Below are 8,869 nucleotides of genomic sequence, written 5' to 3'. Positions count from 1 at the left end.
CACCACTGAGTCAGTTCTGACTCATAGAGACCCTTCCTAGTGTTTCTGAGGTGGTATCTCTACAGAAGTAGATTACCCAGTCTTCCTTCCAAGAAGTGGCTGATGAGTTTGAACTGTCAGCCTTCTAGTTAGCAGTCAAATGCCTTAGGCACTATGCCACCAGAGAATGACATAGAATGGAGTTTAGGGTATGGCCCTGGTATGAACTTGTAGGTCCACCTCTTGCTATGCTTCACCTTACAACTTCTTGTCCCCACATCCCCCAAGCTTCTTGAAGGCCTCCTAACATGCCACAACCTCTTTCATCAGATTGCCTTTGATCAAACTGCATTCCATGACTAGAATACTTTGATCATCAATGTTTCCTTGTTCCTGTTGCCTTAGTTCACCAAGTTAGCTTCTACTTGTCCTTCAAAATTTTATTTCCAATGATACGTGTTCTGAGGCAGCCCAACTTGACTAATCAAATCTGGATTGGTTATTCTTTCCTTAACCTGCTATTGTACCTCATACTTACCTCAATAAACACAACAATCATAGTAAATATTATATTTATTAGGAGAATACTAGGAGCTCTGGTGGCATAGTGCCTAAGACACTTGACTGCCAACCAGAAGGCTGGTGGTTCAAACCCACCAGCCACTCCTTGGAAAGAAGATTGGGCAATCTACTTCTGAAGTGATACTGCCTCAGAAACCCAAAGGAGGGGTTCCTATGAGTCAAATTGTTTACTCTTTCCACAACCTGTTATTGCACCTCATGCTTACCTTAATAAAAACAACAACTATCATAGTAAATATTATATTTATTAGGAGGACACTCAGTCCCAGGCACTGTGCATTCTTATACATTTTAGCTCACAGAATTTGTAATACTTCACAGTAAATGTCTGTTAACTTGATGGTTCCTCCTATGAGACTCTGTATTCTCAAAAGGGAAGTTCTGTGTCTTACTTTCCTTATCTTCAGAGCCTAACTCAGTGTCTTGTTCACTGAAAAATCTAATGTTCTGAAAGGCTGTGACTCTATGTTCTCCATGGACAATTCCCTAATTCTCTGTACTAGAAATAATTACTCCCATATATGAACTCTACTCTGACAGGATATGAGTTCCTTCCTTGCTTATGTGAAATATTTTTATGTACATAACTTGGCTGCCCTTTGCTCAGGCTAGATGATTACAGCATGACCCCTTCTTGATCCTCCTTTCTGTCAATGTCTCACAGCAGCTTCCAAAACCATTGGAGTTCAAGTTTTAAATTCTATTAGAATTTTCTCTCATATTTAAAATTTTTAAGTGTCAACACAGTCTGAAGAACAAAACATTAATTGGGCCCAGTGAAGAATGCTGAGTCAGTTTTTATTACTTCTAGATCAAAGAATTTTAGAGCTCACAGGAGCTCACAAAATCATGTCATCCAAGTTTTTTTTTTTTTTTTTTAAAAGAAAGAGGAGGAGAAGGAGACAAGGTCAAGAGTAGCTGAATGATTTTTTTCAAAGTCACAGACCAAGTTAGAAGCCACATTTGAACTAGCTCTTAAGAACACATAAACAAGGCAAAGTTCCAATTTAACCACATGAATCAAGATTCCTACCCTATACTTCCTCCCCTCTAAGACATACTCTAATATCCACCATTCTGGTTATCTAGTGCCACTCTGACAAGAATATACCACAAATGGGATAGCTGAACAAACAGGAGTTTATTCTCTTACAGTTTGGTGCCTTTAAGTCCAAGTTCAAAGTGCCAGGCTTTAGGGGCTGTGTGAAAGCCATTCAACCTTGGGCTTCAGCTCTGCCTCTTGCTCCCAGCCCACTGAAGCTAGAGACATCTCTTCATGCAGGCAGCTTCTGGCTGCTGAGGAAAACAAGCCCAAGGTCAACAAATAAAATGGCACAGTCCCAATGTTACCAAACCACATGGCAGGCTATTAATTCAAGTCCATTGTTAGTCCCAAGGTCCGTAGCGCATGGAAAGCTGCTGAACAACAACACAGCTACATGCAGAGTCTATACATGCCATAAGCGAGAGACCATTGCCCAAGGCTTCTCCTTATGTACAGGAAGCAGACCACATCCCTAGAGAAGCTATTCAGCTGCTCACAGTAGATTTCACCATGGAGTTGATTACAAGTCACATCATGAGGAATACTACATCCAGCTGTCAAGCCACTCAACCGGCCCCAGCCAAGTTGACAACACAAATTTAACTACCACATCCATCAACTGGTCTTTTTCATAAAAGGACACAGAGTGACATACAGAAGATATTTATCCTTTTGTTATATCAAGTTGAAGCTTCTGTTCTGAATGATTTCAAAACAATTAACTGTAATTTAGATACCTTTTTTTTTTTTTTAAATCTATGATGCCAATAATATGCGTCTAAGTTTACAGAAGAAGGGGGAGTTGAATTGATCCTCTAATACATGGGACTGAATTCCAGTGAGCTAATGGACACCTGATATAGTTTTTCTAACTTAACATATTTTTAAAATGAATACAAAGTATTTTAACACTTCTAACTACTGGAATATCTGGCAAAGGGCCATCACCTGATGAGCTACTTTTTGGTCTTTTAGCCAAGTCTATTTTTATGCTTGACACATTCACTTTAGAAAATTCCAGGGGGCTGTAGATAAGAACTTTATACTTAGAAGCATTTTGACCATCTGTAAGGGGAAAAAATGTGATGCAAAGTTACATCTTAATCTCCTCTACCATTAATGGCCAAAACCTTTCAAAACAGTAAATCAGAAAACTAGGATCACCTGTGGCAAATGCTCTGTATTAGTATTATAGGTGATTGAGTTTGGGTATTTATTTTTTTTCAGACGGTAAATGATTTAATTTGTGTCAGGATTAATCTTGTCTTATGTTAGTAAATGGTTATGAAAGGAGGAGGGAAATGGGCCCTAGAGCTTCGGGTATGAGGCATTGATGTTTCAATGGTATCCAATGGTAGAATTTTGTTTCTATGCAGAAGACCTGGGTTCCATTCCAGTCCAATGTACCTCATGTGCAGTTAATATCCATCTATGAGTGGAGGGTTGCATATTGCTATAATGCTGAACGGGCTTCAGTAGAGCTTCCAGACTAAGGTGGATTCAGAAGAAAGGCCTGGTGATCTAGTCCAAAAATCAACCAATGAAAGCCCTATGGATCACAATGTTCCAATCTGCAACCAATCATGGGGATGCTGCAGGATAAGGCAGATTTCATTCTGTTCTGTATGAGGCCACCCTGAGCCAAGGCAAACCTGATGGCAGCTGACAGCAACAACAATGGAGTTTCAAAGGTTGAAGTTAAGTCAATGATTCTATTCCTCAGGACTCCTGGTCTAGCTACCATCTAACCTCTCTCACCTCTGGTTACATGACTGGCTAGTGCCACAATAATGATGAGAAAGAAGGGATAATTGGCTATAAATAAACATTTATTGATTGAAAAGGTAATATAGAAGGAAGGTTGAAAAGACAGACATAAGTGGTGCTTATAAAAAATAATGTGAAATTATGAGAAGGGTCAAACCCCTAAATTCACTTCCAAGTAGAACTACACAAATCATGTCTTGTACACATCAAGTTTTGGGGATTAACATATCAGGAAATAATGACTTGAAGTTAAAACAACAACAACAAAAGAAAAAAAAAAAAAAAACAAGAACATCACCCAAAGCGAAAGTCTGTCTATTATTCTTCTTGAAGGTATCACAATCATAGTGAATATGTCCTGCAGAAGCCTAAAGAGTGAAAGCTTTGTTCATATAATCATCTCTGTCTTTACTGGAAGCCCTGGAGGAGAAGGCATCTTAAAGTCTTCTGTTTGCTTCACTTGGAAAAAATCTAGCCCTGGGAAATTACATGAGGCTTAATGCTGTATGAAATGAGAAGCTAGAGAGAGACATTTTTCAAAATCTGTTCCAAAGAACAGGATAATCAGTCTTACTCTGAGTAATTTAGTGCTCTTTTCATAACTGCTCTCTCTCTCTCTCCCCTTTTTTTTTTCCCCGGAAGTGAGCATACATTTGCCCTTTGGGGTGACATCACCAATTTGGATAATGTTGCCCAATCTTTCTGTCTCCAAACATTGCTGGAAGCCTCCATCTATACTGTGGATATAATTTTTTTTTTCCCCCTCAAAGTTTGGATGTGATTTCAGTGGGAGCCATGCTCTTGATACTTGGTTTGACAAATCCTCCATCATCTCCCAGTGAGATGTATGTTGTTCCCTCAATTTTTGACACTTTATCTTGGGTGACAGTAGACATCTTCAAATCAATTGAATGAAGGTCAAGAGAAAGAGAATTTTTATACAATTTTTGCGGAGCTCTGGTAGCATAGTGGCTAAGACACTTGCCTGCTAACCAGACAGCTGGCAGTTTAAACCCACCAGCCATTCCTCGGAAGGAAGGTTGGGCAATCCTACTTCCGTAGTGATACTGCCTCGGAAACCCAAGGGGAGGGGTCGCTATGAGTCACACACAACAACAACAACAACATACAGTTTTTGAGCTATCTAGATCCGTACTATGGAAGAGAAGTAATTTACTCTTTGGTATATGTCACAATGATAATTGGTATAAACCAAAACCAAACTTACTGCTGTCAAGTTTGATCTGACTCATAGTGACACTTCCTTGGGTTCCCAAGGTGGTATCACTACAGAAGTACAATTGGCATATTTTCCAGTAATTCATCAATTAAACAGCCTTGGTTTGAGGAGGTAGAAAAGCCAACTGAGTGTTTTCATGGAATAGAAATAATCACTAAGATGTAGGAATGTAAATGTTAGGCTTAAGTTTTCTATAGTCAAATATTCATTATCATATGATCACAATGGTTAATTCCATGGGTCTGTTCTACAATTAGTTGACCAGTTTTCTTCTTAGACCCCAACTATCATCAGTTTATTCCTAGGTATCCAAAGAATAAGGCCTTACATGTTAAACAGGGGACTATTCAAAACGGTTTTATTTTGTACAGAATACATTTTAAGGTCCACATGAGCCTAATGGAATGGAAAAAAAAATGGCACTGAACAGTTTGAATTTTATATACTGATCCATTCTTATCAACCCATATAGTAAGAAGGGTATTTTGTTTGTTTTTGATACTAGACAAGAAATATGGGCAGATGCCATATACATTATCATTTTCTGATGCTATGTATTCCTCCCAATATTAGAAAATATTTAGTGGTTTTTCCACTTCATCATAATTTGTAGGCTACCTAAGAAAATATTAGTTGCATTGTGTTGTGGAGTATCTTCTTAAAAATCCCTTAGGAATTTGAGCTAGCTACTATAACAATAGGAGGCTCTGGGTAGCATAAATATTTAAATGTTCAACTACTAGCTGAAAGGTTGGTTTAAACTTACCCAGAGGTCCCTTGTAAGACAGGCCTGGAGATTTGCTTCTGAAAGGTCACAATCTCAAAAACCCTATGGAGAAGTTCTCCTCTGCACAGATGGGGTCACCATGCATAAAATTTGACTTGACAGCAACAAAAATGATTGTAACTGCTTGTGAGGAACCTGAACACAGACCAGGAGGCTGTCATTCAAACAGAACAAGGGGATACTGCATGGTTTTAAATCGGGAGTGGGTCAGGATTGTATCCTTTCACCATACTCATTCCATCTGTATGCTGATCAAATAATCTCAGAAGCTGGAATATATGAAGAAGAACATAGCATCAGGATTGGAAAAAGACTCATGAACAGTTGTGCAGATGAAACAACTTTGCTTGCTGAAAGTGAGGATGGCTTGAAGCACTTACTGACAAAGATTAAAAACTGCATTCTGCAGTATGGATTTCATCTCAACATAGAGAAAACAAAAATCCTCACAACTGGTCCAATAAACAGCATTACAATAAATGGAGAAAAGATTGAAGTTGTCAAAGATTTCATATTACTTGGTTCCACAATCAACACCAATGGAAGTAGCAGTCAAGACATCAGATGTCGTATTTCACTGGACAAATCTATTGCTGCAAAAGACTTATTTAAAGTGCTGAAGAGCAAAGATGTCTCTTTGAAGACTAAGGTGTGCCTTATCCAAGCCATGGTATTTTTAATAATCTCATATGCATGTGATAGCTGGATGATGAATAAGTAACAAGAAAAGTTGATGCTTTTGAGTTGTGGTATTGGCGAAGAGTACTGAAAGTCCCATGGACTGCCAAAAGAACTAACAAATCTTTCCTGGAAGAAGTGCAGCCAGAATGCTCCTTGGAAGCAAGAATGACCAGATTTCTCTCACCTAATTTGGTCATGTTGTCAGAAGGGACCATTATCCAAACCATTCATACTTGGTAAAATGGAGGGTCAATGAAAAAGAGGAAGGCCCTCAACAAGATGGCCTGACACAATGGCTGCAATGATGGGCTCAGGTATAGCAAGGATTGTGAGGGTGGCACAGGACTGGGCAGTGTTTGGTTCTGTTGTACATAGGGTCGCTATGAGTCAGAGCCAACTTTGCAACACCTAACAACAACAACAGCATAATCACCTTAGGGTCTAAAAACAGGAATCCAAATATGTCTATGAAAATTATATTGAGTTATACATATAGGAGCTCTGGTAGCATAGTGCCTAAAGCACTTGACTGCTAACCAGAAGGCTGGCAGTTCAAACCCAGCAGCCACTCCGTGGAAGGAAGGTTGGACAATCTACTTCTGTAGTGATACCACTTCGGACATCCAAGGAGGGGTCACTATGAGTCAGGTCTGACTCCACGGCATATAACAACAACAACAACACATATAGAGGAATGTTTGATTTCATGTACATTTACATCAGATTCTCTTTTCTATGAAGCTACATTTTCAGAATCACACTTTATGATGAAAATATGGAACGATTACCAAAAAAAAAAAAAACACTCTGTCGATTTGATTTCAACTCACTGTGACCCCTCCTTGGGTTTCCGAGGTGAGGCAGTATCACTACAGAAGTAGATTGCCCAACCTTCCTTCTGAGGAGTGGCTGGTGGGTTTAAACCACCAGCCTTCTGGTTAGCAGTCAAATACCTTAGGCACTAAGCCACCAGAGCTCCTAAGGAACAATTAGGTTTTCCAAAAAAAAAGCTACAGTTTGTGTTCATTATGCATCTATTTCACCTAGAAAGAAAAGGCTCTGGTGATTGTCATGTACCAGTGTCAATGTTGTTCATTATGCTTCTCTGTCCTCTTTCCCATGTACACCATGGGCCTCCAGTTTTAGCAGTCTTAGCCCCTAAAAGAGGCCTTTCTTCTGTATATCTCTACAGCTCTTCAGGTGCTTCTTGAAATGTCCTTCTCTAACTTTAATTTCTTCACACTGCTCGATTAGATTGAAAGTAACTGTACACAAATGTTTGATAAATATAAGAATTAACACCATCAAATTTGAGAGTCTTCCTCCTCCTTTCTTCAAAAGATTATAATTAAATCTTGTTTTGTTTTTTAGGGGAGGGGGTTCTTTTTAACCACTGTGTGAGAACACTCTGGGATAAGCATTGGCAGGCTAAGAATCTTGAGGAAACATTGTGTAACCTATGTCCCAGATTTAAATGGTCAATATAGAAGTCAATATATGTTCACTAAAAGTGAGGTCCATATACAATTTATTTTATTCATTCATTTCCCAAGTTCCTGTTATATACCACTTTCATGATAGGGTGAGAGAATGAATATGATCCAGCCTAATGGTCCTGCACCATCCCCATGATTAACTGCAGATTAGACTGTTGTGAACCATAGGGTTTTCACTGGGCAATTTTCTGAAGTAGATTGCCAGACCTTTATTTTTAATCTGTCTTTTGTTCAACATCACAGCAACACTCAAGCCTCTATGGACAGACAGGTGATGCAGTGCCCTGGCTAAGAATAGAGAATCTTCCTCCTGGATAGTGGTAATTCCACCACTCAACCACCAATTACAGTTTTCAACAAGTTTACAGGTTAGAGGGAAAGGCAAACAAATGATTTTAATAGTAGGAAGTGTAAAAGGGAATTTGTAGTCAGAGAAAGGTTTATAAGAATTTACAACAGCTAGAGGAAGCAAGAATGGCCAGACCTCATCTCTGGTATTTTGGTCATGTTGTCAGAAGTGACCAGTCCCTGGAGAAGGATATCATGCTGAGAAAAGTAGAGGGTCAACAAAAAAGGGAAAGACTCTCAAAGAGATGGTTTGACACAGTGGCTGCAATGAGGGTCCAACATAACAGCAATTGTGAGGATGGCTCAGGGCCAGATAGTTTTCCTTTCTGATATACATGGATGGGGTCTTTAAGAATTGGAACTGACTCAAAAACACCTAATAACAACTACCAACAGGGGAAGCAACTTGTTGATTTTTAAATGCTGTGAGAGACATGAATGAGAGAAATTTTATAGATATTAAATCTATAGGAATTGGCATTCAACTGGATTTGGAGGATTGGAAAGAAATTAAGAGGTGGAGGGAATTGAAAAACAAAACAGAACAACTAACAGCTAGGATTGTTGAATTGGTTTGAAGATCAGGTTGTTTACTAAGTTATATGTTATAGGAGATGCCACAAATAATCACATTAATATATTTAGCAATTATGCAGCCCAAGTCTAACGTTAATCCCAATATCAAATATCTGCTCTGTGGTCTCATAAGTATCCTTGAACTTGTCAAGATATAATTCCCATACATGTTTGGGAATACACTTACCATAATATGTATTATAGTATGTATGTTGTTGTTGTTATTGTTATGTGCCATCGAGTCGGACCCGACTCATAGCAACCCCCCCACTTGGGTTTCTGAGGCAGTATCACTACGGAAGTAGATTGCCCCATCTTCCTTCCGAGGAGTGGCTGGTGGGTTTGAACTGCCAGCCTTCTGGTTAGCA

This window comes from Orycteropus afer, unplaced genomic scaffold (genome assembly GCF_000298275.1).
Source record: "Orycteropus afer afer isolate SDZICR_OR568_19922 unplaced genomic scaffold, OryAfe1.0 scaffold00102, whole genome shotgun sequence".
In the NCBI taxonomy this organism is placed as follows: domain Eukaryota; kingdom Metazoa; phylum Chordata; class Mammalia; order Tubulidentata; family Orycteropodidae; genus Orycteropus; species Orycteropus afer.
Note: the sequence above shows the minus strand (reverse complement) of the source record.